General features: G+C 33.2%; 1 pseudogene; it reads left to right on the top strand.

Annotated features, from left to right (window-relative positions):
• Positions 1–586: 586 nt before the first annotated feature.
• Positions 587–26,964, top strand: part of LOC132725795 (arrestin domain-containing protein 2-like) — a 28,670-nt pseudogene continuing 2,292 nt past the window's right edge.

Below are 26,964 nucleotides of genomic sequence, written 5' to 3'. Positions count from 1 at the left end.
CCCCTGTATTTTATTTTTTTTGTTTGTGTTGTTTGATGGAGAAAAATGACTGAAAAGTTTTGGTTGATTGATTGATTTTCATAATTATTGAAAATTTAAACAAAAATGAATATAATTTTATGCATCTTTAACTGATCGTATGCGTGTTAAATTGACATTATGTCCGTCCAAGTGTAAATGGTCATTTTTCATTATCATTTATTTCATTATAAAAATCGATCTTTTGAAATATACAATACTAATTAAACTTAACTCGACGGCGAAAACATTAGCATATTGTCACTTTAAACACAAAACCTTTTTTACAGTAACTTTTAGGTATTTGCCTGATACGCTGCCAGCTCGCGAATCTAAATATTCGCAACCTTTTACAAACAAAAATCAATGTCTCCTATAGTGTAACAAATAGCTCATTTACCGGTAATATATTTCTGATCGAGTACCACTTACAGTTATGTCTGTTATTAAATTTCTGTTATTGCACATTATTACAAAAATAGGAATGTTTGCTTTGGACTCAGAAATACAACGATACGAGCGTCCAATGTACGTTGTATAGGTTTTTTACAAATAATATTTGGCCTTTATATTCATTGCCGATACTGACAGACCCTATACGCACTGTTCATACGACAGAAGCACAGATATGTGTTGAATACATTGGTTAATATGGGAAGAAATTCTCTACTGATCGATATTATTATGGCGTCGTTTACAGGGAAATACGTTTTTCACATCTCTGAAACAATGACGAATAACTGTTAAAGGAAACAGTTCTGTTTTAGACCTTTTTTAAGGCAAGAAAACAACGGCCTTATACATGGCAGTAACGGTTCGGGTAATTGCTATACTTAAATGGTCGTAGAAAATGGAAATCCGATGTGATATTTCCATGTTGTCAAGGAAACGAATAGCTGGGAAAATACGAGGCGTTGTCTCACAAAGTGTCGTGTTTTAAAATTCAAGCTGTTTTTATGCCGATAGCAGGAGGGATGCCTAGTGTGGATCTATATCGGATAATTTAAAATTCTGTGTGTTTCGATGTTATTCATGTGAAAAAAAAGTGAATGGATTAATCGCCAGTGTTTTACAAGTGTATCAACAAAAAATGGTGTTTTCTGAGCCAATATTTGCATATAGTTACCGTCTCAGCAAAACAATGCGTAATTTCGTTTGATGTCTGTGATAAAACGTTGAATGCGTTTGGCATCATATGTCATCAGCGTAAATGTTTGACCTCCGGAGTGATCCGTTTACCGTCATTTTATATCAATATTGCCCTCGTTCCACCGGGACAGCAATCAACGCGTCTGCCAAATCAGACGGGCTAATGATAGCTCATTGAGAGTTATTAATATAAAAAATGTGCTCTACTTTTCGTACAGAATCATATTGTTCCGCTTATATGTTGTAGGCGGAATTTACATGCACTTCCTATTAATAGCACTATCAATTGATTTATTGTTAAATCAGTGTTCATTGTCAATAGACTTGCATCAGCGTGTTGTAAAACGCCTTATTAAATCGGAAATTGACCTCTTTACAAATCAGTTCAGAAAATAGTGCGACACAAAATTAGATATTGACTGATCTTCACGTGTTATGTGCCATAATCGTTTGTTATCATATCTGTAAACAAATTGACAAACAAATACAACCGTATGCTATGCTAGCGTGAAAATTATAACGTATTGCCAGCCACTAGGCTTTTAAAACAGTATGTTGCTGTTATAATGACGTCAAATTTATATCAAGACGCTATAATGGACGCTGTGTATGAATAATTTCACACATTTATAAGTAAAGAATCATTACATCGTGACTTAACGCAATAAATAGATCTATATTTTCCGTGAGATATTCCCATTAACGTATGTTTTACTAACATAGTTTTCATATTAGATAGGATATCTACAGATTAGACATAAAACTATGTCACGGTCGTGGAAATACTACTGAGACATCAGCCTTTACGGTGGTTCAAATATTATTGTGATCCATATTCCGGGGTGTGAACGTGAAACAGGCACTATTTCCTGCCCTTATATTAATAATTACATTTTAAGATTGGTACATACTCTGCGTAGGCATATGTATAAGTGAATTTGGTGGTGGTTAATACAATATTGTGGCACAGAACTGTCAGTTTGGCGGCCTTCAAGACAATATTGGGACATAGACAAGAACTGTCAATTTTGGCGGCCTTCAAGACAATATTGGGACATAGACAAGAACTGTCAATTTTGACGGTCTTCAAGACAATATTGGGACCAAGCACTGTCACTTTCGCGGTACTACAAAAACGTTTGAGGCGTAACTCGGTCAATTTGACAGTGGTGCAAATACTGTTGGACCGTTATGGCGGTAACGGCTATAGACTTGAACCTAGAGAGTGATGAACTGGTGTTCTACTCGGGTCAAAGGATCAAGGGTGCGTTGGTCGTACAGATATCACTACCTATAATAATTGCAGGTATGTAAATACAATTTTGCACATTCATCTGTCTTGATTTTATCAATATAACAACCACCCTTATGATCAAATATATGCACAGTAAAAATGGCGCTAAAATTATTGAAATGAAAAATAACCCATAATCATGGCAATAATAAAAAACAAATTGGGCATGGTGTATGTTTAGATTTTCTACTGTGTCTGGAAAAAGGCAATTTAACATTAAGGAAATATTGTTGGGCCCTTTGTCCTACACATTAACCTTATGTAACATGTCCTTTAATTTCAATTTTTGCTTTGTGTCACTTCTTTTGTTTCATGTTTTGTTGTTTGGAAGAGTATTTTGCAAGACTGATAAAGTTCGTCAAGAAAGTGTAGCATTCGGATATCTACTTAGGACTTGTGTTTAGCATTTACAATAACCATCAATGGCAATTTTTGGTCATTTTTAAAACGGCAAATAAGTTAAATTCTCGCTACAACAACGGTCGTGCACGCATTTAAGCCAGCATCGGAGCTGATATTTTATAAATGATACTACTAGTACATGTATTCCCGCGTCTATAAAATGTGCACGTAGTGCTCGTGTCGCTGGCTCTCTCATTCTTATAGGAAAATTACACTGTCCAAACAAATACTATTGTACCATACAAATGAGCTTAATTGTTTCCTTCTTTTGCATTTTGGTTATAAGTATAGTCATGCTTGCTAATTTAGTAATTTTTATGAAAGTTTTACTTGGTAATAATACGTTGCTTACACTTTGCTGCTATTTTCACAAATAATTTCCCATTTAGTGTTATTTTTGTCTCAGTTGATAAGCATATATTCTAAATTCATTATTACAAAAATGATTATAAAACATAAAAACGCCATTTCTACAGAAAGAATAAAATGTTCATTTCTAATGCCTAATATGCCTTTGAAAAAAAATGTAAGACTATTTTTGAATGATAGACACGGGCTAACAATCTCTTTATAGAATACTACAGTTGACTTCTCTCCTTAAAGAATCTTCTATAAGAGAATTAACTGTTTTAATAGAAATAAAATTTGTCTATACAACAACGGGTTTTGGGGAGAGATTGGATAATTAACGTTTATCATTTATATACCAGTTCAATGACAAGTTAATCTGTAACAAAAATATAGTTGGGTATTTAAGGTCAGACGATTGCAATGGCCCCCATATCGCATTTGCTGATACGTCATTTTTATTGTCTGGGAATTGATTCAATTGTTTAAATATCCTTCATTATGAGATATATATTAACCACAGAAATATGCCTTAGGGCATCAACAGACGGTAGGATTTTGAAGAAGAACACCAATGTACAAGCAAATCTTAATGTGTGAAGGCTACTATTTCTTGAATTCGTACAACTTAATACTAGATTTACAGGATAGGATTTGTTCTATCTCTTAATACTTGTTGTACAGACCTCCCACAGTCACAATGACAGGTTACAGATTTCCCAATTACCCTCTGATAATGTGTTGTGTAATAAATGAAATTCCAGAAAAATAACGACAAAAATGTAAACATTTAGTAAGTTGGGATCAAAAGGATGTTGAAAAACTCTTGGGGAGCCCCAATGCTGTGCAAGACTAAAATAAATTATTAGAAATTGAGGAGTTTCCATCATTACTCATGAAGAAAAAATAATGCATTACCGAAAGACTTAAATATAGACAGCTTTAGAGTGCTCGATTATTCTATTTATTCCAGGACATGGTAAGTTTCTAAATGCTCACTCTATGCTACCTACTGCCGACCATTTTGATCTACCTCATGATCAATCCTCTTAATTGGCCAATACCAACAGTTATAATATTTACGCATATTCCAGTAATATGTGTAAATTCTGCAAGGGATATATGTTGATTGTTAGACAACTAAATCCTACGGTCTGTTGAGCCTTTATCCTTCTCCTGTATGTCTCTTCTTTAACTGGAAGCCAGTTTCTTTATTAAAGTGACATTATGCTTACATTTTCATTGTCAGGTTGAACAGAAATGACAGTATATTATTTCAAAGGATTGACTTTTATAATTGTGAGTGACCAACAGTTGATATTGGAAAAAGTTTCGGATAAAAGTCATAAAACATATATCTGTCTAAAATTTTTGAAATTTCATTGAGCCGCGTGAGTTATTTATCTTTCATGCTGAAATAAATGATAAAATTGAAAGGAATTTTGGAGAAATGAAAATTTATTTTGACTTTTTCATCTGTTCACTTATTATATACCCTTGGATGGGAATAATGTCGCTGTAATTCGTACACTGGACAAGAAAAATTATATAATCTATCAGTCTGTCACATATTGAAGAATTTATACGGATCTATAATCTATCAGTGAAAAAGTTTCGGATAAAAGTCATAAAACATATATCTGTCTAAAATTTTTGAAATTTCATTGAGCCGCGTGAGTTATTTATCTTTCATGCTGAAATAAATGATAAAATTGAAAGGAATTTTGGAGAAATGAAAATTTATTTTGACTTTTTCACCTGTTCACTTGTTATATACCCTTGGATGGGAATAATGTCAATGTAATTCGTACACTGGACAAGACAAATTATATAATCTATCCGTCTGTCACATATTGAAGAATTTATACGGATTTATTTGCTTTCTTCCACATCTACAACAACAAAAACTAACACAATAAAACAAAACATACAAAAAACAACAACAAACAATCGAGTAATTGAGAAATTATGTTATTTGATATCATAATTATAATGATATAAGAAATATGAAAAAGATCAGTTTTATTATGCTGCTTTTATCTTTTAAGTTCTTCCAGTACCCATTCCAAATATCAGCATCAAAGAGGAATGTTTAATATATCAGTCATTAAGTAAATAGTTGTAAATGGAAATGGAAAGTTAAGTATGCGTTAGGGAATCCATTTAATAAAATGCAGAGCTTTTAAACCAATAATGCATGTAATCACTTCAGGGTTTTCATTTCATTGGTTCAGTAGCACGGAAAAAACAAACACACAAAAACAAACAACATGTAACAAATATTAACAAGCCATCTACATCAACTTTTTATTTACTTAATCTATATAAATGTTTTGCTGTAATAAACTTAGCACAAAACACAAAATAGCTCAACTTTGATACACATTCTTAATATATTATAGTATGTTACATGTATGTAGATACCAAAAAATAAACGTTTAAGCTCAAATATACTCTCTTTGATCAGTTCTGTAAGTGGTGTTAAATGCTTAGCACAAAATCACAGTTCCAAACTCAACTGATAATATTCTTATTTTTTGCTTTTCTGTTAAGAAAACGCTGTAAATACTTAGAACAAAATCACAATTCGAAACTCAGCTGTCGTAAAACTTCCTTAATTCAATTATTAAACACAGTTCTAAACTCATAATATTCTTTTGTGTCTGTTAGGCAAATGTTGTATAACACATAGCAAAAAATACAGTCTTACGTTCTACAGTGAAACAACTCTTTTTCGTCTAAAAACCCATTTTGCCCCAGAAATGCTTTTACTTTTGTTTCTCAAATGATTTTTCTTTATTTTCGGTGTACTTTTACAGTTTCCAAACAGTTACACATTGACCATTTACCTGAACCATCTTTTTCTTCTGTTGCTTTTATTTGGCAATTATAGTGATTAACTATTTTTTATTCATGAAAGTCAAAATACTACTTTGTTTACATTTTGCTTCTACTTTTGTGACAAATTATTACACATTTAGTGCTACTAAGATCAAGTAGTAGCAACTAGCTAAACATGCTCTAAAAACATTATTTAAATATTATAAAACTAACTCAATTTCCCCCCATCTAAGGGAGTTGAAATTTATTCGTTTCAGAGTTATAATATGCATGTCAGCAAATGCTGCATTGCACTTCGCCCACATACATGTATAAACATAATTCTAAGCTCTACTATGAATATCTGTATAATGATGATATAATAATAGGTAGAGTAATAAATGTTCTATTTACAATTCATGGCCTGACAATTACATAAGCATAATTGGGTGACAAGGTTTTCAATATTCTCATAGAACAATCTGGTCACAAGGCAGACTGGAGAGTCAGTGACTAGTCTCTACTTATAGCATCCTATAGCAAGATCAATATTGCTTATAATACAACTGACCTCCTGCTGTCCGAACAATCACTTAATATAGAATAAAAGAAGAATCATGACAGTAATAACGAGCTTGATGAGGTTATTCATAAAACATTAATCTCTTGGTTTTAGTGATAAACACTATCTATATACAAAGTCGGAAATAATGGCTTGTAACTCAGTGATGACGCATTAATACAACAACAATAATTAGTATTGTTACAGACTCGGTGGTTTTTCTTTTCCTGTTGTGTCAATTGTAATACAGTAGATGACCCCAACCAGCTGCCAAGACGTCCTCGGTTGGCGATTTAATACTTCATTTTTAGCATTTCGTCACCTACAAATTTCTATTGTCTGAGTAAACCATTGGATACCTTAGTTGAATTAAGTCCTTAATTAATGACACATTAGGCATCGGGAATGAAAATAATTTTTACTCTCAAGAAGAGGCAAATATGCATTCCATAATGATTCAAATAATTGATTTTGAGCATTTTAAATGCTAAGACTTGGTACATATTTCATTCCAAGTTTGGATAAAATCACATCAATAGTTTTGAAAAAAAATTACATCAAGTTTTTTTAATGTTAAGATATCACAGTTTTTCATAAAATTTGCAAAGGAGCCGGTGACTGAATCATTATCTAACAGAAAGAAAAGTAAATATTATTGTTACATAAAGATTAACAGTTCTTTTAGATTTTAAATGGTATCTTATTAAAAAATGAACTTCTTTCATTTTCACAGTGATATTTTGAACAAAGTTCCAAAATAATGAACTTTGTTCATTGCGATATTTGGACAAAGTACAAAAAAATTCTTTCATTGTGATATTTTGAACAATGTACCAAAAATGAACTTCTTTCATTTAGATATTTTGGAGCAAAGTAAAAAAGAAATGAGTTTCGTAATTTGTGATATTTTGAACAAAGAACTAAACAGTGAAACGAACTTCTTTCATTGTGATATTCTGAACAAAAACAAACTTCCTTCATTGTGAAGAAGCAAAAATTGAACTTCATCCTCGTCTTTAACAGATTCAAAATGTTTACATGTTTTACCGATTATTGCACACTGCCAGCCTCATATTTTAACTTTAAAGCACTAATTTTGTATTTTGCTATAAACATGATCTAATTGGGTTTTTAATCGTGTATGGCATCAAGATAGTTATCTCCTTCAAACGTGTGTATAGAAATTGTGCAAAAGTCCTTAGTTTTCAGTTGTACCTTTAAGCAGTTTTTTATTGACATTTAAAAGTTACCACTGGCTTGTTTTTAATGACAGATTTATTTGTAAAAGGAAATGAATTAGATTACCATAAACTTAAAATATATAAATATAAAATATTTCTAAGCTGTTTTGGTAAAGGGTACATATGCCTTTGGCCTCATATCTATCCAATATTCAATTGATCTAGTTTATACCAATTTATTTAAGCTCGATTGTTTTGGAAGCTATAACTTTATTGAACCACTCTAAAATTCAGTTTATTTAATTGTGTGTTAAGTAAACGAAACAATAGCAATGAGAAAAATATTTGTTTACAATGTGATATAGTTTATGCTCGGTTTCTTTTCTTGCGTAGTAGCAGTCATTTTCTTAATTTAGTGAAATGTAATTCTTGTATTGGACGGGAAAATTGGCTGATGTGTCACTCATTGACAAATATGCGTATTCTCTCGTCTCGTGGATATTATCCAATTACAATTTTTCTTGATATGGTTCCAGCGCATGAGCCAAAAGATATATCGAACTCTCGAATGCGTAAAGGGCAAGAAATGTTGAATATAAAGAATGTTGACAGGTTATTAAGATTATTTTATACGGTTTGCAAAACTTAGTTCGATTCTTTGTTTGTTTATTTGTTGTTGTTTATTTTCCTTTGTTGGTGTTTTTTGTTGTTTTTGCATTTTATTTTCGCTTTGTTTTTGAATACAGTTTTACCAAAACTAATAAGGTTCCCCGAAAAGAAACGAACAGAGTGCATCATTTCCGATTACGAAGCAATACAAAGTAATTCTTTTGAACTATTTTGAAATGTTTCACATTAAAATAGCTTTTTTAAATTAACCGAATATTGAAAAAAGACAAATAATTTTCATGATGCGTGTACACAAAGACGCACAAGAATACACCTATACGCGATTTACATATTTTACACAGAAGGAATTCTTGGAACAAAATGTAACAATGGATTGATTTAGAATGATTTAAGTGTCATTTTAAATATTTTATATATTTAGTAAACTAAAATGGATTTTATTTCTAACAATATTCAAGTATGAGTGTCATATAGTTACAAAAAGTTTTTACTTTGAACATTGAGTAATAAATACATTAATGTCTGTCTCACCAATGGCCAAGCGAATGTAGAATCTATTCATGTTCAATAACTTAGCAATTTGCACCAACGTAATGGGTGTTTTTTTCGATAATGAGGAGAGAAATCCCGTCACAAGATGGACAAGGGTTATTGACAATGTCTTCCCTTATAGTTTATTGTATGATCAATATTGTGTTTGGCCTTCTGTCGTCAAGACAATCACTTAATATTGAATAAAGAAATCATAACAATGTTGGCTAACAGAAGAAGAATATTTTCTATTTACCAATAAAAATAATAATCGTGCAATTAACAATATGAGTTGTGCAACGCTTCTGTGAGTTCGCCTTATTTCGTAGGAATGAAATTTCGTGCGATTTTGTTTCATGTTTTACTAGATTCGTAGACTGTTTAAGAAAAAAATCGTAACAAAATGAACATTCTCTGCATTCCACTAAATCTGTATTACCAGTTCTAACACATTGTATATGTCCTCCCACTTGGTATTAACAACGTAACACCTCTGCTTCACAGTTCTCTTTTCCTAAACAAGGGCTTGCTCGAGTTCCAGCGAATTGCGAGAGGCTTCTGGTCGCTTCTCACACGCCTGTTCAATTCAGTGTGATGTTTAGATCTGGTGACTTGGGATGCAGGAGTGGCTGGAACTCGGGGAAGCCCTTATTCAGGAATGGAGAAATATTCCCAAAGCCTTATGAGAACTACGTCATAACCATGAGAGGACACACAAAGTATAAAAACTGATTAACATACAAATTAAGTGGGATTCAGAGACTTTTCATTTTGTTACGATATTTACAGCCATTCTGTGATTTTTCATTTTGCAGTAGCATATTTGTCTTGTAATTTTCTCTAGTTTCCTGTCAATGAATTGTAAATAAGATTCTAAGAAATAAGTATGATATGTTGAATTTTGTACGCTCAAAAGTTGAACCAAATCCGTTCACAAATAACCATTTTATACTGAAAAATTAAGTGCCTCTAGGTGTACAGTGGTTACAGTTATGTTTATACAAAGTACATTCCATATTCTATTACCCAAAATCATATTTCCTTTTTCAGCGTAGGAAAGGGTGGTTCACACAACCATTAAATGTTTCTATTTATTTTCCGTTGAGCTTAGATTCTTTGGAAGCGTTCTTGTTCTTTCTTATTGTTTTACGTAGGAAAAGTTTTTTTTTATCTATCTATCGTCGAACTTAAGATTCTTCGGTACACGTTTTTATTCTTTTTTATTTTTGTTTAGGAAACGTTTGTTCACACAACATTTATAAAGTGCTTTCGATCTATTTTTCGTCGAACTAAGATTATCCGGGAAACGTTCTTATTCTTTGGGAAACGGTCTTAGAAAAATTGAAATTTATCCATGCCATGAGTAGAGAAGCATGTCTCTGTCTTGGAAAGACATTTCATACAATTTACTAGTAGAACACAAGAATGAATCACATTTACTTAATTAAAAAATAAATACTGGATAAAAAGCAACACTCGGGGAGAAGACGGCGTAAATCAAGAAACGAGTTCTCTCGTTCTCTCTTTTAGAGAAATTAATTCAATTTACAGAGAAGAGTGTCTTGTAAAGATGACTTTGGGTCATCGCCACCGTCTGACCTTAAAGGCTAATCAATCCTTTATTAACATATTGCCTGTCAATGAATTCTATTTTATTAATTACCAACAAATTATCAGTATGCCATCACGGTCTTGTTATGAAATAATCTTTAATTTTTTTTTCGTTCTTTTTTTGTAAAAAAATATAAAACAATAACTGATACTTTTTGTGTGAAGAAATATGGTAGTCTCTATTCCATAGCCCTGCTGTCTTTCTGTTTGTCGTCCCGTCGATCCGTCCCCTTCACCGTTTTCTCAAAGAGCCTTCATTTATGGGCCACCGGTTATGAGATGTATGTGATTAAGTTCTCTTTCATTAAAAACAACCTTTAACTACTTTTTCTCTGAAAGCTTTAATATATGGACTTTATTTTCATATTCAAGTTCAATGAACGGACTTCACCTTGGCGTAGGGTTTAAGGTCAATTAATTCAAATTTACCAAGCTTAAAAATCTACTTCTTCGTTATTATTTTTGTTTCGATATTTGGTATGTAGGCAAACTGTATAGACCTTTTACTATTGGTTGAAGTTCAAGGGCAATGAGAAATATTTTGTATCACTTTTTTTTATACAGTCTTCAACTATTGATTAATATCTTTGATATCATTTGCTTTGCATTTTACGTTAACAATAGTTGAGTTTTTTGTCAAATATGTCAGGAAAGGCAAATGAAACTCAAATGAAATATAATTTACTTTTAAGGTCATGTTTTGGCTTATATATAAAACATTTTGATATCCACATGAAGTAACTTTGCATGTTAATCTACATTTTAATCTACATTTATTTATGTCTGGCTAGTAGTTGCCTTTAAGGGTAAAGGCATCGTTTATCCTAACGTGACCGTAAGAGGCGACTTAATAAAAATAGGTTCGACATTACTTGAGTCCTATGTTAGACTTTACCCTGCTCCAAATGTATGAGGTAAGATTTGTGTGGCGCCAAATTTGATCGTGCGCATTAAACAAACCAAACAAAAAAAAGCTAATTTTCATGCTGTTACAAGTTAGAGAATGAAATCACTGAGGTTAAATTCGATTTTTTTTCTACTTTTCCATCCTTTCATTTTTGTTCTGTAAATGAAATTTTATTTCTAGTCTGTATCCCTCTATTGTTATTCATCTCGCCGTGAAATATTACACATTAATGTCATCGAAATTATATGGATTTATATGCATGTTTCTACTCTTCTTCTCTTGACTAGAATTGATTAATCCTATTTATCTGTATTACCATTTCTGAAGAAACCTTGTAAGAAAAGCTATAGAGGCAATATTCATTGTTAAATATCTTTCCGCCTTTTCTTCTCAATTCGGGAATATTCGTGGGAGGGTCATAGGCGTGCAGATATTGTAGTAAATTTCCAAAAATGCTTGGAATCGCCGTTGAGCCATGAAATTCAATATAGACATAATATTTCAGTTCTTCCCAAATACCCGTATAATTTATTGTGTGTTGGCAACGCATAAAGGCAACAGAAATACTTGATTTACTCTACCATTTCGTTCTAGACGTGCTCAGTTAATTGTAAGATATTTTTGTTCTGAGGCAGAATGTAAGAGATACTGCCCCCCCCCCAAAAAAAAAAAAAAAAAAAAAAAAAAAAAAACAAAAAAAAACTAAACGCGCAGTACAATTTGTTAGACTATATACACTACTTAATCTGTGCATCAATCGGCAAAAATAATAAATGAAGTTGTCACTGATAATCTAAACAGATTTATTAATTGTTTTGTGGGAATATTTCAAATTTTAAAATCTTCTGACACAAAAGAGAGCAGCGCAGACCATCATCAGACGGTGCGGACATTGCCGACTGTTTTTGGTCTTCACTGATACAAATAGCACTGTTAGATTTTGCAGCTACCAGCAGAGTAACCGTTAAAGAATGTTTGCAATAAAGGAAGAAAAGAAATGTAGTGACAGATTGCTTATAAATCTAAATATAACACGAATAAATTCAAAATTATGACCAGAAAAGCATTCTGAACTGTAGTCGTTAGTTTCTGAACAGCCTGTTTGTAAAATTTACAAACGTTCTGAGAAGCATTAATTTTGTTAAAGTCAATAGCGTTTTTCAAATGTGGATGGAGATCAACATAGAAATAAAATTAAAAAATAAAGATACACACACAAAATACAAAATCAAAAACGAAAAAAACATCAACAAAAGAAAACCAACAAGACAACAAATACCCCCCCCCCCAAAAAAAGAGAAAAAATTTGTTTCCTCTTTCACTGTACAGTGTATCGAAACATTCTTTTGATCTTTGCAAAAAGAAAAGTGCGAAAAAGATGCCCTCCATTAATCAGATTCTCGTATCTTCCCGTGTAAGATTGTGTTTTTTTCTTGTGTTTCCAGATCTCGTAGACTGTGCCTATATAAAAAAGGAACAGAACATACAGAACATAATTTCACTTTTAGCCTTATGCTTCTATTGTGCTTCATGATTTGATTTATCTCGCTGTGATATACAGTATAACACATTAATGTCCTCGAAATTACAAAGATTTATATTCATTCTTCTACTCGGCTGCTGCCTGGAATTGATTAAACGTACTCATCTGTATCACTACTGTTCGTGAAGAAACCATGTAAGAAAACAAACGAGACAAATCTCTTTATTTTATCTCTTGCCGCGTTCTTTAGATGGCTTAGTCACTGTGCATGTACAAGCTAACGTCTTGCAGAAAAAAAGTAGAGCTAACATGCGTGAGGGATGTAGCACTTCTTCATTATCCCTCATGTACAGACTCAATCAAACCGAGTCTACAATTTTTATGTCATTTTGTTGATTTTAATGCTTCCGAGGGATCACTTTTTACCAGATATGTTGATGTTCCGTCTTTTATTATAGAACACTTCGATCGAGGTACAAAGAAATCACTGATTAAATAATGTTATAGCCCTTTTTTTGCCAAAATTTGTTATTGACTTTGAATTCAGAGCTGTTAAGGGTTGTTGATATTTTATGCGATTTCAATACCAAATAGCTGTAACTGACCAGCCGGTAGATAATAGCCCTTTATAACACTGCACATTGCACAAGGTGCATGCTGACCAAACCCTTTACCAGTTATGTTATAATTATACTTTTCTTAAGTTGGATGTGTTGCACGTCATACCAACACATAATAGGTCACATGGCCACTTTCTAGCTAAACTGGTGAAGGAAGACCTCAGGTGGCCCTCCGTGCATTATATCAAACACGAATGGGCACCTGAGTATAATACTACGCACCTTAAGCTAGCTGGTAAGCTTCCTCACACAGATCAACTTAGGGGAAGGCCCCCACGATAATGTTGTAAAAACTTTTGGCCCAACCCTTTTGTATATTGTAATTTTGTTGATGTAAATGTATTGATGCATATCTATATATGCAATAAGATATTATTAAAGTTATTAAATCCACTTTGCGGGATTCAAACCCACAGCGGTGGGGAGGGGACAACTGGTTTGAATTCAATGGCCACGGATTCCCCATATATTAACTAAACATTTTCTGCAATATCTCATCATGGTCTGCATGGTTTGCATTTAAGTCAGTGCTTACTTCTTTTAATTCAATTTTAATTATTAACAGTTTGTCCTGATTGATAGCAAGGCAAGTCCATTTAAAATATGAGTGAGACTAAAAAAAGGATTGGAGCACCACACTTAATATCGTATTCCGGTACATACCGGACAAGACGCTTGAATGTTTAAATACTAAAATCTCGCCTTTTCACCATACGGAATGAACTTTAAAAGTTTTAACACTGATTTATGTATGATAATGAATGAAAAATGTAATAATCGGCGAAAAAAACGATATTTGTCTATTTTGTGATCATGATTTCTGCAAGCGGCTCGAAGTACTGCTCCAATCCTTAATATTTTGCGTGGTAAAAGTTAACATAGAGATAGGGGACCCAAAGTCGTTAAATAGCGGAAAGAATTGGCTGTCACACGGTGATAGCAGAGTGACACCGGTTCGTGTGAGAAGTATTGTAAATTACAAACACAAATCACATTTCTATGAGTTCTGTAAATTAAATACAGAATGCTGGATCAATACGAGACGAGGAAGCGACGTATTTATCACAAAATGAAGCAACATGTTCATCTGCGTTGAATATTTCATTATTACTACAGTGAAACCTCGGCAGAGCATCTTTCACCTTTCAATTAAATTTCAATTTATTTACAATAACAATCAGTATGTATAATTTACAAACAACATGAGTAAATCAAATATGCAAAAATATAAAAGAAATAGGTCACTGCGATGCTCAGGCTTTGGCAGAAGTACAAAACAACAACAACAGCAGCAGCAGCAGCAGCAACAACAACAACAACAACAAAAACAAAAACAACAACAATAATAATAATATTAATATTAATAATAATAAAACATAGAAGACAATATAGATAGAATATAGATTCGTTTGTAAGCTGATATATTATACATTATATACAGTTTTATATAGTTTTTGAAGGGACAAATACTTTTACGGTTTTTCATTATGCTTTGTTTGATTGTGTGATTGGGTTTTTGTGGGTTTTTGTTTTGTTATGTTTTTGATGTGTGTGGTTTTTTTTGTGTTTATGTGTGTGTGTGTTTTGTTTTTTTTATTATTCATTAATTATTTTTTTTTTTGCTGAGAAGAAGTTTCTTTAGAGAGGTTAAACCTTTTGATGTAGAGGTAAATGCTCCACAGAGGACCGCTTTACAAAGGTTGCACTGTATATTTGCATTTTAATAAACATCACGTAGTCATTCTCAATCCCTCCAGACAACATTTAGACTACTCCAATTGCTTTCTTTTATTGTAAATGAAATTTGAAGTTGACCAGACTTCAGTTAATAGAATATATAACTAATTTGTCTATTATAAATGATAATATTAAATTGATCTCGGTCCTAAAGGATTTGATATGTTTCAATTAACTTGTTCCCTGTAAGGTCAAATAGGTACATTATTGTTCAGACATGTCTAAACATACTATTTCGTATTTCATTTAGAGCTGATCTAACAAATTAAAATCTATACTCAGTTGCATTTATGTAGGGAATAAACAAAACCGAAATTGTTGCTTGCTATGACATGTAAGATAATAATAGATAATTGAGGAGTTCAATCTGAAACAGCAGAACTAGCAGTTACGACACAACGTAATCTATTCGTATTTCTGGCGGTGTATCGACGGTATTATAAGCCCTATTTTTTGGCGGTGTATTGACGGTATTATAAGCCTTATTTTTGGCGGTGTATTGACGGTATTATAAGCCCTATTTTTGGCGGCGTATCGACGGTATTATAAGCCCTATTTTTGGCGGTGTATTGACGGTATTATAAGCCCTATTTTTGGCGGCGTATCGACGGTATTATAAGCCCTATTTCTGGCGGTGTATTGACGGTATTATAAGCCCTATTTTTGGCGGCGTATTGACGGTATTATAAGCCCTATTTTTGGCGGTGTCTTGACGGTATTATAAGCCCTATTTTTGGCGGCGTATTAACGGTATTATAAGACCTATTTTTGGCGGCGTATTGACGGTGTTATAAGCCCTATTTTTGGCGGCGTATTGACGGTATTATAAGCCCAATTTCTGGCGGTTTATTGACGGTATAATGAGACCTATTTCTGATGGTGTATTGACGGTATTATTAGCCCTATTTCTGGCAGCGTATTGACGGTATAATTAACCATGTTTTTGGCAGCGTATTGAAAGTATTATAAGTCCTGTTTCTGATGGCGTATTGACGGTATAATATGCCCTATTTCTGGCGGCATATTGACGGTATTATATGCCCTATTTCTGGCGGCATATTGACGGTATTATAAGCCCTATTTCTGGCAGCGTATTGACGGTATTATATGACCTGTTTCTGGCGGCGTATGGACGGTTTCTGGCGGCGTATTGACTGTATTATAAGCCCTATATTTTTGGGGCGTGTTCACAACAACAATGTACACAATGTTTCCCTTTAAAGTTTTGGCATATATTTATTTTAGGTCATTAGTTGATCGGGAGTTCAATAATTCATTCCAGGTCCACTTTAAGTATTATTAATGCCATGTTGCCAGACATAGTCAAAAGTCAAGTTTGACTTGGACAACAATCCAATACTTGACAGGAAGCAATATTATCCACCAAGCAGCCGCTCCCTTTTATTGATCTTTGTCTCTTATTTTTCAGGAATAGAGGTTCGATTCCGGGGTGCTGCTAGGGCCAAATGGAATGAGACTGTGCAGAATGGTCCGCACCGTACAGACATAGAGCATGAAAAAGAAGAAATATATTTTGACGACAGATTTTGTCTATGGGGGAGAGGTAAACTTTAAGAAGCTAGTATGGTTTATACCTATGGGGATTTTAAAAGGAAATGAAATTATGATTTTGAGGAGCATGTTACCATTAAAGCTACATGCCTCCAGATGACTCAAAATATTTCAAGAAAATCGAACTTTTGAAAAAGTTTTTTATTAACAAGTATAAAGATTGAAGATTTAGATAATAGTTTACATGTTATGTGCGATAAATAACTGATTCTGCAGGATTTATCTCCATATTTCTATTGCGTGACTAACGCATTAAGGGTTATTTTTGTATAATTTAACAACTTTGTTTGGTAATTTACGTTGATTGTAAGTGCCGTTTGCAATGTGTAAATTATTTTTTTTGTTCACTTCACAATATTTTACTTTCAAATACATTTACAAATTTTCTAGACTATTAGCATGAATCTGGAGGCATGCTGCTAATAATCATGCTAATGCATGGTAATTATTCTACTTAACGTTGTGATGTAATGTATATGCATTATTTTGTTGAAGTTAACACATCTGTTGAATATACATATTAATAATAATAACTTCATTCAAAGATGGCAACACATGAAGAAATATAGCATCGTACAATACAAAATAACATTATCTTAATTTAGAATGAAGCCTTCTGAGAAAAGAAACAACAACAACAAGCAAAAAAAAATACAGCTAATACAGCTTATGATTATTGCAAAATCTGTTGCGAAATTTGAATATGCTCATAGCTGTTCTTCTTATTGACCTGATAGCAGAGTGATTATATGAAATTCAAGTAAATTATCTATTAATGCATTTATCAGTTTATTTTTTGCTCATATCCGGTTATCCCCTGTGATTATTTGTCCTGTTTGATTTTCAATTTTCAGTGAATAGTCAAAACCGCTGGGACACTCGAGAAACCCTTCAACGTGGTCGTCACGCGTTCCCGTTCCAATACCGCGTGCCTGGCGCTATTCCATGTTCCTTTGAAGGTAAGCAATTAACGTAAAATCGTCAATGTTGTAAAATTACATCAAACAGTTACTTGCATTACAGTGGTATTAGTCTCACGACATATTGTAATTGCCGAAAAGTGGTCTGGAATACAACGATGGAGGATTATGGTATTGTACTGTCAAATGATGTAATACGTATTTTCAGCCTTCGCATTAAATTGAAAAAATTTAAATGTTTTATTGAAAATGTCTATTAAAATATCTATTTATTGAACAATTTAGTGTATGTCTCTGTCGAAATTAATGTTCAAACGCCTAGGGGAAATTTTCTTAGATCCGGCTTCTTCAGTAAATTTGAAATGCCGCGCTATGTCTCAACAGGTATGTAGGTGTGACTTATCCCATCCCACGTTCTAATTCCTCCATCCCTACCCCCAGGGAGACACATTATGTCAGTTATGATAAAAATAGAGCTGAAACTTCGAAGGACATAAGTTTATTTCTGATAATAAAAGACACTCATAATTAATGTTCATAAACAGCAGTTACTAGTTGTGAGAAAAGGTATAGTTTATTATAATTATTGCCTTACTTTTGTTACCAAACACTGAAGAGATAGTATATCATAATAGCCTGAACTTTAGTTTGTATTATCAATGATAAAATATAATACTAAATTATTCTAACAAAAATGTCTCCGAATAGCGCACTGGTATTTGAACTCGGCGGAAGTCCCCAACCTAAGATATTCTACCTCTCCTCAAGTTAAACAACACACCCGCACTCCACCCATTTCTTATCTATATACAACGCATTTGACGTTTCTGGTTTCAAACCTTTCCATTACGAACATTCTTATTTATAAATAATGATGTTTTTTTTCAAGATACCCTGCAATATTTAATTGCTTTAGTATATTTACACACTGTTATTGCGCGAAACGGTAGTTCTGAGGGGCATGAACAACTTTCAGTACCACTTTTCGACGACACATTTTAGAATTATGTCTTGACTTTACATCACCTTTAGGCTTTAACTAGAACTTCCATCAAAACTATTTTCTGGACACACCCTATATGCAGAAATTCTTATTTCAACATGCTACTTTTATATGCCATTTTTTGTATGCCAATACTTCAATGGATATAATTGCGCCCATTAGACACCACAAAGTAATAATGCGCTGAATTAAATTACAAGTTCTGGAGAAAATGATACCTGAAAGGGCAGTAAACAGACTTGTGTTATATTAACATACATATATTTTATTCATGAACAGAGAACTGAAACAATGCTCACCATCGCAACAAAAATACACTACACCAAATACAACGAATGATTGTTTCTAAAGCACAAGTATATCTCTTCAATTATTTTCGTTCGTTTTTTAAAAATTGTACTTTTAACTGACTTATTTAAAGCTGACAATTCCACATCATATTGTCTAAAAATACGTTTGCTGTGCTCCTATTTTATAATACTCTTTTTGAAACTATAGTGGATTTCAAAACCAAAAAGCATTAACTGAACAAACAACATAATTGACATACGGTGCTGCTTTTCTCTATTCTACATTACTGTTTTTCCAAACAACAAAGATCGTTGTGCAATTATTGTCGACATATGTTCATCTCATATACAAATTTTAATCGCTTGTAAAGCTACTATTCTTGTCGGAAGAAATTGTCATTTTTAAATAAATCATTGTGTAAGAAGGAAAATATTAACAATTGTAACTATTCAGAACTGAATAAAAATATATTGTACTTTATTTAAGGATAAACATTGAATATCCATTCCAGCTGCCTGTACCTTATAATTACTTCTCATATACAACGTATAAATAAACATTTTTGGAATGGAGTACGTAGGTTATGAAACAGCACAACTTGGCCTACATATTCAATATCAACAGAAATTTTGAATCAAGTATGTTGCCATGTAATTATTTCCCCTTGGGATATCTGTATATATGTATGTTGCTTAACTTGTAAACTTGTTCTGTTAGATTCTATTGTAATTTACTTCCTGCTCTCTTAACCGAACCTTTTTTCCCTTTCGGACTGTTCACAATAAACCTGACAAACTTGGATATACCTAGAAGAAACAATTTAAATTTCTTGGTATCTTATACATGTGTGTTTCAATGGTTTGGATTCGTGTCGAATAAGTAAAGGTCAAGGACACATAAGTTATAAATACATGTTCGTACTATTACTCTATTTGTTTAGTTTTGTAAAAGGGACCCCATCGATGGCGAAAGACTGCCACTGGTTTGGACAATATTTCATCAAAACTATACGTTGTCACAGCTTAATAAAAGTAGATATCGTAGGAAATGGCTTTATACAAGAACTACACTTTGATTACTCAATGAGTTTCTAAACACTGTTTAAACATTGTTTTGCCAGAAAGTCTTACTCCCACGGCCTTGTCCCACAACTGTCTGCGCATGCGCAGTACGCGAAGTCTTACGTCCCTCATGGGCCTGGCAAAATCACGCCACACCGGTATTCCTGGCTAAACATTTCATCCGTAAATACATATGAGCCGTGTCATGACAAAACCAACATAATGCGTTTGCGACCAGCATGGATCCAGACCAGCCTGCGATCCGCGCAGTCTGATCAGGATCCATGCTGTTCGCTATCAGTTTCTCTTCTTGTAATAGAGTTGGTAAGCGAACAGCATGGATCCTGATCAGACTGCGCGGATGCGCAGGCTGGTCTGGATCCATGCTGGTCGCAAACGCATTACGTTGGTTTTGTCATGACGCGGCTCATATGCATATAGTTTTTTTCCTTTCTTCTTCATTGAGCTAATAGTACAAGAGCGACACTACTGTATTATGTTTGTATATCGTATAAACAATTTAAAGGGTATAATGATATGTTTACAGGTCCAGACGCCCATGTACGTTACACAGTTCAAGGAATCATCGTGCGGTATGACGGTGAGCATATAACATGTCGGAAAGTTCTCACGGTGCTAAGGGACTTCGATCCAAGGAAGGAAAATCCCGATAAATTAGCTATACCGGTGAGTCCGTGAAAATTACATTCTTGTCACATTAACACACCAGATTGTGTAATGGATTCTCCCCGGATTTGAATTTGGAAGAGTTTTTTTTTTAAAGTTTAAGGGATTTCAATATCAAAATACAAAAAATAAGATACTAACAGTTTCGAGCCTGGTCGGATTGCACGGATGTACAGGCTGGCCTGGCTCTAGACTGACTAAAATTGGTTCCAGCCGGTTAAGAGTTTGGTGCACTTTGAAACGTTGCTTATATGTTTAAACGAATCACCATTTCTTTTCTAAAATATTGTATGGTTTAATTACAAAATAAAAGACACTTTTATTTTATCATTGACTAACGAAAAAATCAGCCATTAAAATTTACTTGTAAAAGTTCTTTAAATTTTATTTGGAGAATGATGTTTCGTTTTAATTACGTTTTCTATAAACATGTGATATTGAAATAAGCATGTCTTAAATTTGTTGTTTCAAGCTAAAATATCATCATTTTTTATAGTTATTTGTAAGCATTTTTATTTTAAATCTGAGTTTAGTGTCAGAAGCATATGAAAAAGGCAATGATTCATTTAAGTTAATAAAATGCCGTCTAAATTCGTAATATTCCGTCGATCCCGTCATAGTCCGTCATGGTACATCGTAGTTTTTCGGATGGGAGTCATCCAAAAAGCGGTATATTGACATGAATTCTATTTTCTTTAGGACAAAGACACAATCAGAAAACCACACGAATTACCCGTTACCAAAATATGACAGAAAATGCCGAAAAACAATTTGTAAAGTACGCGAAATATGCCAACTGAATTTATGTCATGCAGGAATTCCATGAGTAAATTTATTCGTGATAAGAATTATCACTATTTGCACATGCTTCACCTTTTAATAGAGAAATGTGTGGACAGCTCGTTTCTGTTCATTTTCACTCCACTTCCTGAATGATAATATCATATTCTAACAATGATTTAAATCTTCATTAGCATTCATTAAATTCTTGATAGTGTTACAAGCCCGGGAAACAAAATCATCATTTCCACACTGAGTTTAAATTGTTTTATAATAGAGAATAATTCCGTGCCGTCTCACGCAATGCTTTGAAGTTTTACTATGAATTAAATTGTCGGGGAGCGAAGCAATAATCAATATACATGTAGTTTCATTATTTGATTCAATGTCAGTGTTTTATAGAATATTTCCACTGAGCCTGGCAGAAAGTAAATGAATTATGAATGATCAAATGTATAATCAGTTAAATTCATGTTTTATTTGAATAACAATCAATCAGTATTGATCTTTAAAAAGTTATCTACGATTCTTATTTGTGTCATGAAAATCTTTCAATTATCGAAACCAGTCTGTTTAACTTAGTATTTTTTTTTTATTTTATTTTTTTTTTTTTGATACAGAAAACATTAAACGATGTGTAACTTAAAAGAAGATGTATTCCAATGAAACAGATAAAATCAAGTAGATTGTTACGTATATGCGTTTGGCTATGGTTTCATAAGTAACTGTTACGAAAATTGTTTGAACTTGTCGAACATTCACAGAAAATGGCTGAACTTGACGAACATCCGCGGAAAATGGTTTGTCAAACGTTCACGGAAAATGGCTAAACTGGCCGAACAGTCACGGAAAATGGCTAAACTGGCCGAACATTCACGGAAAATGACTATACTGGCCGAACATTCACGGAAAATGGCTAAACTTGTCGAACATCCGCGGTAAATGGCTTAATTTGACGAACATTTGTGGAAAATTGTTAAACTTGTCAACATTCACGGAAAATGGGTAAACTTGCCGAACATCCGCGGAAAATGGCTAAACTTGTCAAACATTCACGGAAAATGACTGAACTTTTCGAACATCCGCGGAAAATGACTGATCTTGCCGAACATCCGCGGAAAATGGCTAAACTTGTCAAACATTCACGGAAAATGTCTGATCTAGCCGAACATCTGCGGAAAATGACTAAACATGTCAAACATTCACGGAAAATAACTTAACTTGTCGAACATTCAGGGAAAATGACTGATCTTGCCGAACATCCGCGGAAAATGACTAAACTTGTCAAACATTCATAAACGTGTGATCGATGTAACGTAGTACATTCTTATTTCTTACTATGTCAATCTGTGTGTATCTAAATATAAACTTTGATATAGAGAAAAAAATACTAAACAAACAAGACTGTCTCTGATAAAAAAACTTTCTTCTTTATATAAAAATACCATCAAAAGAAAAAGGTAGGTTAGAAATATTTTGGAGATATCATGTTCAGTTTTGAACCCCCTCTTCTAACATTTAACTGACTTGCAGACAAAACAGAATGTACTTTTATATGTCTTTTCGGGCCTCACGGTTTAAAAGATGCAATGTAGTTTGGAATATGCAGTGAGTCGTCTAATGCCCGTGACATACACGGACTCGGACCGGTGAATTTTCGTACTATTTGTTCTATAGTAAATCAGTCAAATTTGAGGCTTAATTCTGGATTCCACTGTTCTTGATGAATTATATACTGTCTTCAACTTTAAACATTAACACTATCTAAGTCCAATGAGGCCCAAAAATATAATAGGTTAGCCATCTACTTTTTCAGAAATCTTCATTCTGTTGTAACACTGTTTAAATTCACCTCTTTAAAAACTCCTGACAGCTGGTGGTAGTACATCTTTAATCCTTCCACCAACAAATGAGTTCCTGGAGAATACACAAAAAATAACTTTTAAAGTCATCATATAACACACAAAAACTACACACATGCAATAAATACACTTTAATTATGACCAATCTAACTAGAGATGACTTAAACTGGGCCATTTCAAAATTTTAAAGAACTACTTTCTAGACTACAATGGGTTCGGTCTAATTCCGTACCGGGTTGAGACCAAACACGTTTACTTGAAATGGATTAAGACACAATATCTTGTATAATCGAATAAAATATAGTGATTAAGTTAGTTCATATTTCATGCAATTGACACACTAACAAAAACACGTGTGTATAATATTTTACAAAGCTGTTCTATTTTCCTCCCTCCCTTAAACACATGTAATAAAACATAATTTATGTACGTTTTAAATTGACATCTACTTCTTATTGGGCGAGAATAAAATATAAGAAAAAATCCATTTCTTAGCCGAAATGCCACCTCGTAAATGTTCAATTAGGTTCGTCCTGGGGGAAAAATAAAATTTCTGGAATCATTCCGCGTTTTTGGATGTAAATTCAAATAGAATCTGCAAAAAAATACTGGTATTCCAGTATGTATCTTTTCCTATACAATTAAATATTTAAAAGTTCACGTAATTGTTAAGTTTTAAATTACAGCAAGACAGATTATTTACGAGTTAAGAACCCCGAGCCGTCTTGAAAGTCATGAAACATCAGAGAGAAATTTGATCGGTTTTTACTGGAAATCACACTAATTTGACTGTGTAAGAAGGAAAGCACATGATATAGATATATAAAAGTGTAAAAAACTTTAGAAAATGTACCTTTAAAGTTTCGACAACTGTACATATTGCTCTATGTAAAAGTGAGAATATCCTTGGGCAGATGAAATATCACTTCAGGGTGACCAAAATTATATATTACAGGGATCAATTAGAACTATGGCATTGATCACTTTGAGCTTGAACGACCTCATTGAGGCGGTTGATATTTGACTGCTCTTGTTGTTCGTTCTATTGTCACGTTCAGACAAAGCGTTCCACTTGCGGACTATGCTCTTTGGAGCAACCAAATTGGTCATATCTTTATATTGTGATTGTAATTTAAGTTAAGATATTGTCCCGATGAGGAGTGAATTATCGTGCACTGGCTTTTTTTCGTCATTTACATCAGAAACATTCATTAAAGATTAATCTATAGAATGATAGTATTTACATAGCTATTTTCTCAGTTTCGTCAAGAAAGTCTCTTGAAGGATCATGCATATGTGACAATACCGGGTACTTTACTTAACAGGGTTCTAGCCAGGAATTTTTGAAGGCATGTAGCACAAATAATTTGCCAGGCAATTTGCTCGGCTTGTATTATTGACAGCTTATAGGGAAGGGGAGAATACTTAATATGACATTTTTGTCTTTTTTAGCCGGAACTTCCACTGGAAGATCATGCGGAGAGGGCAATCAGTTCTGTTTGCTGTCGCCCTGGTAGGGTCTCTTGCTCACTTGCCATTATGAAGCGTGCCTTTTGTCCCGGGGAGATTCTCCGTGCAGATATACATGTCCAAAATTCATCCATTCCGTAAATCCAGCATTGTTAGCCTACAACTCAAACAGGTACTTATATATAATTATGTGTAAATGAAAATCTAGTCATTTCTCTTAATATATAAACTTTTAGAAGATTGATTAGCAAAGTTGTTAACATGACTTTCTTATTTCAATTTCATAGATGATAAGTTTTATATTCGGTGAACATATAAAATCAGTAATTATAGATGTTGGTGAGAATTTGTCATAGAAATTTGAGATTCAGTGATGTTAAGTTTTGTATTTCATTGGAAATTTGAATCATTATATGAAGTGTAAAAATTGAAAATTACAGATAATGCGTTAAGCATTTAGATGAAAACTTGGCATGGATACTGGATACTGAATGTTTACAGATGTTCGATCGGTTACGTATTTAAGTGAAACGTTAAATGGACATTTATAATAGTTTGATTATGTATTGACTATTGTGGTAAATATTTGCCGTGCAAACTATACAATGTTTTTATATTTTTCTGGTTCATCGGGGTCACTGTTTTCAACACTTTTAAGTCTTAAGAATTGAGTCCCGCTCAAGTCGATGCTTGAGAACATAAGGGATGTTGCACTTTTCAATATCCCACATGTACAGACTTAATTAAACCAAGTCTGCAATTTTCAAGTACATTTGTTGTGATTAATGCTTCCTTGGGATCACACTGTATCCAGATTGTTTAAATGTTTATAGATGTTGATATATGGTGGCGTACACAGTCGAACGTTATTGTTGTGTAATGAGAAGGTGTGTGAAAGTTTACGACCAGGTCAGCATAGATTGTGGAGCAATTTCCCCCTTCGTTTGCCATCTACATGCCCATCGAAACTTTACATGTGCAAGGTGCTTGATGTAAAATATTGCATTGCCGTAAGTGATGTTAATCTGTAAATTCATTATTGTTTCACTGTATTTAATTACAAAATATTTGCACAAGGTTTGACATTTACATTATAGTGCTTGTCCATTATTCCGTTTACTAATTTTAGCTTAATTAAGTGACTTGGATATTCGCCTCATCAACAGTACTTGTATAATATCCTGGTTTAATCAAAATTACTAAATTTATTGAACTCGTTGAATGAAATATTATGCCCGTCTCTGGCGAACATTATATAATTTTATTCAACGAGGTCAATAAATTCAGTTTATTGACCTACACTTATTCCATTTCCTTTATAAAAAGGCTTTTGCTTTGCTTTTTAGCTCGACTATACGAAGTATATGGAGAGCTGTCCTACTCGCCCCGGCGTCGGCGTCGGCGTCCGCGTCGGCGTCAAGATTTTGAATTAAAGTTTTTGTGCAGTAAAATATTTTTCACTATAACTTTGTCATTTCTTAAGGTATCAACTTCAAACTTCAAATATATGTTCCTTATCATCAACCACATCGTATGTGACAAGGTTCATAACTCTAGCACCAATATTCTCAGATTTATCTCCCCTTGAACTTAGAATTTTCCTTGAAAAATACTATTTTTTACTGTTACTTCTTTATTTCTTAAGGGATCAACCTCATACTTCAAATATATTTACGTTATCATCATCCCCATCTTATGTGACAAGGTTCATAACTCTAGCACCAATATTTTCAGATTTATCTCCCTTTGAACTTAGAATTTTCCATAAAAAATATTATTTTTTACTGTTACTTATTTATTTCTAAAGGGATCAACTTCATACTTCAAATATATTTACGTTATCATCATCCACATCTTATGTGACAAGGTTCATAACTCTAGCACCAATATTTTCAGATTTATCTCCCTTTGAACTTAGAATTTTCCATAAAAAATATTATTTTTTACTGTTACTTATTTATTTCTAAAGGGATCAACTTCATACTTCAAATATATTTACGTTATCATCATCCACATCTTGTGTGA

This window comes from Ruditapes philippinarum, unplaced genomic scaffold (genome assembly GCF_026571515.1).
Source record: "Ruditapes philippinarum isolate M1 unplaced genomic scaffold, ASM2657151v2 ctg4196_1_1_1_1, whole genome shotgun sequence".
NCBI classification, from domain to species: Eukaryota; Metazoa; Mollusca; class Bivalvia; order Venerida; family Veneridae; genus Ruditapes; species Ruditapes philippinarum.
This window is presented reverse-complemented; position numbering and strand designations above follow the sequence as displayed.